The sequence below is a fragment of the Anser cygnoides genome, chromosome 7 (genome assembly GCF_040182565.1).
Source record: "Anser cygnoides isolate HZ-2024a breed goose chromosome 7, Taihu_goose_T2T_genome, whole genome shotgun sequence".
Classification (NCBI taxonomy): Eukaryota; Metazoa; Chordata; class Aves; order Anseriformes; family Anatidae; genus Anser; species Anser cygnoides.
Genome location: NC_089879.1, coordinates 4,666,534 through 4,672,098, shown reverse-complemented (window position 1 = coordinate 4,672,098; position 5,565 = coordinate 4,666,534). Strand labels below are relative to the sequence as shown.

Below are 5,565 nucleotides of genomic sequence, written 5' to 3'. Positions count from 1 at the left end.
TTCTCATTGGCTTTTTGGCATTGAGGGTTAATAACTACAGGATGCTGGGCAAAGGTTAAACACCTGATGTCGGCTTGGGGAGTGATAGTATCTCGGTGAGTTTTAATTTTTATTTATTGACTTTTGGGAGGAATGGGATGATGCTTTGGGTCTGGGACCTAAACATGGGAACCAAAGGCTGCTGTGAGAACAAGTAGAAAAGAAACGGTAAGCAAAATCCCTACTTTGTGAGATCACTGTAGGTTGAGGCAGCAGCTTTGTTCTGTGTCTGTCTGAATTGTCAAATGTTGCAGGGTTCCAGAGCACAATATATGTATGTATGTAAGTATAAATACGTATTTGCAGAGCAAACGTGCACAGTATCTGCTGCTTCTCCACCTCTTCTCAACCAAGAAGATTGCAGAATTATATTGCAGAATACAGGACTGAGTTACAGAAAAGGGAATTTTGTTGATGCTTAGAAGCACAACAGTGAACTTGCTTGTGGAAAAAAGAGAGACCTGAATTGAGGATGGGTCCAAATAAGTAAAGTGAGATGGCAGAAGTAGGCTGGGATAATGAAAAGGTGGTTTTTATGTGAAGAAGGGAACATGTGAACTGGAGAGGGCGCAGAAGTGTTTGTTAAGCATAGGAAACAAGTGAAGTAACAGCTAAAGAAAGTAGGGGAAAACAGAAGAATGGGGGGAAGTCCAAATGATTTGGCTAATACAGTACACCTGTAACATAACATGAGGAAATGATACCACCTGTGCAATTTTTCATTGGTAAGTATCAGGGAAAAACAAACAAAAAAAACCTTTTGTTAATGACACACTAAGTTCTGCACGCTTCTGCCGTGGACAAAGGTAGTCTTAAGTATGTAGGAGGAGAGAGATTGGATTTAACTATATTTTGGCTTAAAAATGGTAGGAGAATTCGTTGTGGTGTGTTGGTGTTTTATGTAGTTAGAGCCTGTAGATAACAGTGAGGCAACCTGGCATATGAGAAGGAGAGAAACAGGAGTTGGTGAGGGATACAGTTGTCCCTGGCCCAACTAGGTATATGTGCTGTTAGAATACCGTTTTTTTTTTTTTTTTTGTGAGATTAATCTTCCTTTTTTTAAGCTGTCTTCTAGAAACACGGGTCAAGGCAAAGGTTCATAAGGCAGAAAAATCCTGGCACAAATCTTTTGTGAGCTGTGCGACAAGCAGCTGAACAGAGAGGGTGTACCGACTCTTGATCAGAGGAATTGAGATCTAAAAAAGCTCCTTAAGTCATTGCTTTTCGCCGTGTAGAGGGCCATACAGAAAACATGGAGTCACAGCCATCATTCTGATGGAGTCATCAATCACCGTTGACTGCTTGCAGAAAAAAATATCACGGCTTGTCTCTCACGAGAGCCTCATAACACCGGTATTAGAAGCCAAGTGGCTTCTGTGCCCTGAGCGTTACAAAAGCGTGCTGGTAAGTGTACTTTTTCTGTGGGCCAGTACTTCAAGATAATCGGTGTATAGTTACTCCACACAGGTCTGTAGCTCTGCCACATCTCCAACGTGCTGTTCTGTGCTGCCGCTGCGATTATAATAAATATATATAAAAAGATGAGTCCTTTAGATGTGTGTTTCCCCAAGCAAAACCAGTCCCTGCTCTGAGCTCAACTATCTCAACACAAAGACGCGAGCGATGCCGTTGCGAATGACCTTTGCGGAGCCGTGTGGGTATCGCGAGCTCCGTCCTGCTCAACTGCCTCCTGCCTCTGCAAGCATCCAGCAGTTTTTGCTGCCTTGAGAAAACGGAGGGTTTTCTTCAGCTGGAGTCGTGCGGTCACTGTGTTCGGCAGTAATCCACTTGGTGCATCTGTGAAGATAGAAAGAGCCAGTTTTGGGGCATCTACTGACGGCTGCTTTTGCAAACGCTGGCCTGAATGACATGTCCACCAGCCGTGACTGGTATTAGCGGTCTGGAGCAGAACCTACTTCTTTTGACTAGCAGACATCTGCTCTGGTGATTACACCATTAGCTGCTTTTATGTTGTTTAGTATAATCACAACCACAACGCCAGTAATTTTTTAGTCAATATGCAACTGATATGACTTGTAGTCCTCCCGCAAGGTGGCTTTTGCTCTGAAATGCGACAGGCTTCTTTGTTCAAAATAATATTTAAGCGATGCTTTATAATACATTCAGTTATGTAGAATTTAGAAATATAAAGTCAAATACTGGACTCTCCCAGTTACTCCTAACTAATATGCTAAAGAAACGTCCTGCGAAATGCCTTATGCTCTAAGGCTATGTGTGTGGCGCTTTTTGACTGTATCATACATTTTCCTATAGATAAAAAGGCACGAATGCGCTAAGGCATGATAGCAACACGGGCGATGTAATAGGTCTTCAGAGTCTCCTGTGATTACCTGCAAAGTGAAAGGGAATAAACTGTTCTCCCTGTCCACTGGGACCGGGACGAGGCATAATGAGCTTAAATTGCAGCGGAGATTAGTCTAGGCATTAGGAAAAACTTTCTAAGTGTGAGGATGGTTAAGTCTGGGAATAAATGGCCGGGGGAAGCTGCAGAATCTCCATTTGTGGAATTTTTCAAGAAAAGCCTCTGCCAGGAATGGTGTAGCTACAGCTGGTCTTACCCTGGGGCACGAGAGAGGAGCTGGCTCTGGCGGCTGCAGCGCTGAATTTCTTTCTGATCACTCATTCACCTGGCATCGGTCTCGTACTGCAGACTAGTATTCTTTGTTCCTACGTTTTACTTACAACGTTTTAATTATTAAACAGGCTTTTAGTTTCCTTCGTGGCCCAAAACACCATTAACAAGCAAAACTCGTGTCAGCCTCAGGGCCCGGCGGGTGCTGGGGGCTCTGCTGGGGGAGAGCTCTGCAGGGTGGTGCTGGTGGGCAACACAGGACCGCTTCTTACCATAGGGATACGTGTTCATTTCATAAGTGTTCCTGAATTCCTACTGAATAATTACTTAATAAAGCAGAGCACAAGATTCTTACTGGCTATACAAATACCTTATTTACCCCAAATTTGCGTCAGTCTCACAATAATCGTAGTTTAAGCTTGCAGCCAGGGTCACCATCAGCTGTCACGAGGCAACTCAGAGCAGCTGTGTGTTACAGCCTAGCAAGCAGTCATCTGTTTTAATCAATCCCTTGCTTACAGAAACCACTCTATTTCCTCTGATATAAAGGTAATGAGCATCAGGTAAAACAAAGCTATAATTTATTCGCTTATGCCAAAGTGTTCCTAATAATTCAGTTAAACTCAGCAAGGGTTGCATTTCCCCGCTTGTGTGTCTGCAAAGCGCTGCAGTTTTGCAGTGACAGCAATGCAGCAAAGACCGCAATCGCCTTGTTCTTGGCACTGGATGGATGCATCGTAAGAAATGATCCTGGCTGGAGAATTTGCTCTCTAAATAGATAAGACAGTCAAAGGTGGGGAGAGAAGAAGTATTCTCATTCCACAGATGTCAACAAAGGCAGAGAGCAAGGAAGTGAATTTCCCTGTCACAGAGCAAAGGCAGGGGCTGAACAGAGATTTCTTGAATCCGAGCTCACATAATTGGTTTAATTTCTTTTGCCTGTGATGTAGACTTACCGTGGGGAGTTGTTTTAGCTAATCTTTTTTTATTTCTGTGATGTAATTTTTGGTCAATCGAACAAACAGTGCTTCCGTGTAAAGGTAAATGAGACCAAATTGCTAAAGGAGGCTTAAGATCCTTAGATGAATCTTCTCAAATGCAATTTTTTCTTATACAAAAATATATTAGCACTAATGTATTGATATATAACAGTGCTAAGTGGCATAGAAAGAGGCCAATGGAATAGAAAGATCTACTTTAGTGAATAGTGAAGGATGGCTGCAACAGACTGGATGAAAGTAGGAAGTGCAAGCATTTTTAGAGGAGGTACTTTTGAAAATAATAAAAAATATGCCATCATTTTTCTACATAGGCAGAAAAAAAAAAGTATAATTCAGGCCCTGCAAACCAAAGGTTATTAAGATGCGTTAAGTAGGAAATTTGTAATTGGCTTTGTAAAGCTCAAGAATGTTGCACAGTTGTAGCCTGTTCAGCAGACAAAATAGTGGAGACGTGAAGACTATTTACCTTTATTTTTTACCATGTCGCACACCCTCCCTCTCTGATGTCTGCTGTTGGCAAATCAGATTTCTTGCCCCACGTAGACGTTTCCCGTCCTGCTTTGGAGCCAGTGGCTGCAGCTGCTGCTTTGTGCCTCGTGGGATGCTGCGGGTCGCTGCAGGGTTGTTGGGGACTGCAGGTGGGTTTTCCTTGGAAATGAGCGCCGGGGGTATTTGTCAGTGGGAGAGGCTTCCCTGTTCCCAGTCCGGTTCTTTGACAATTCCTTTAATATACCAAGTCACTATTTTTTACTTGTGATAATCCCTATCATCCTCTGCATCACTTAAAGACGTCCCCTGGTAACAAGTTGTACTGAGATAGGATAAATATCTCTTGTAATTTGTGTGTTTTGAGAACATGACTTTAGCTTTTTCTCTTCCATCCATACTTTTTTTTTGTGTGTTGGGATTGTCTGATTCTTCACACACAGTCCTGTGTGTTTGCAGGCCACTACAGAAGTGCTGGAGGCATTGCCTGAGCAGTGAGATAAGTGCCTGCTTCTGTCGGAGTACGTGAATTTCTGCTAAGGAGAGTTTGAAGGGAAACATGGTGAGAAGTAGGTAAACTTTTCAGCAGAAACATCTGGCCTTTTGTGCAAAATCCTGGGTCCTATTCCACGGATTAAATGACAGGAATATACCTGGGGAAATGCATCTATACTTTCCTGCTTGAAATATTTGTTTTTAAGATTGTGGTGCTTGGTTTGAAAAATAAAAGCAGAGTCCTTGAATTTTTCCCTTGGCTATAATGAAGTTGCTGCTCTTTTCCTGTCATCTGCAATCCTCGAATGCTTTTAATCAAACCCTCAGTATTTAAATTATTAAACATCTTTTTGGGATTACATTTTTTATTCCTAATTATACGCAAAAGATATATATCATGAAATATGCAGCATGTAATTGTGATTAAAGCGTACAGTCTCCCAAAAGATGGGTCTAACAGTTTTATACATCCAGAATTTAATTAGGCAGATAATGGGGTTACAAGTGAGATTTTTGAGGATGGGGTGGAGACGGAAATTTTCGGAATTATATTTTTTGACAGAGATGGAAATCAATAGGGAGGGTGCAAAAATGGATCTCAGTCATATTTCTTTCCTGATCTCCTCTTGTTTCTCTTCTTCCTTCTTGTAGTGATGTCAAGATTGCCCGTACAAAAACAGAATTTGTCTAAATAGCAAACAAATAATTCAGCAAGTCACAGAGAGAAGTCTGATTTTCTACAGTCGTTTTTTTTTTTTTTTGGTGATTTTCCATAGAATCATAAAATCATAGGGTGGTTTGGGTTGGAAGGGACCTTGAAGACCATCTCGTTTTACCCCCCTGCCATGGGTAGGGACACCTCCCACCAGCCCAGGTTGCTCAAAGCCTTCTTAGACACCTGAGAAATCAAGTTGAGATTTAACCTTCTCCACAGTCAGGAGGAAGCTTTTG

General features: G+C 42.1%; 1 long non-coding RNA gene across 3 annotated transcripts; it reads left to right on the top strand.

Annotated features, from left to right (window-relative positions):
• Positions 1-3,221: 3,221 nt before the first annotated feature.
• Positions 3,222-5,353, top strand: LOC106038948 (uncharacterized). Of its 3 annotated transcripts, none has more exons than XR_001208922.3 (4): positions 3,222-3,369; positions 4,177-4,271; positions 4,579-4,688; positions 5,266-5,353. It is a non-coding gene; the product is annotated as an uncharacterized lncRNA (long non-coding RNA). The 3 variants fall into 3 exon arrangements; XR_001208921.3 differs by having other exon boundaries at positions 3,222-3,425; XR_001208920.3 differs by having other exon boundaries at positions 3,222-3,425; positions 4,159-4,271.
• Positions 5,354-5,565: the final 212 nt, after the last annotated feature.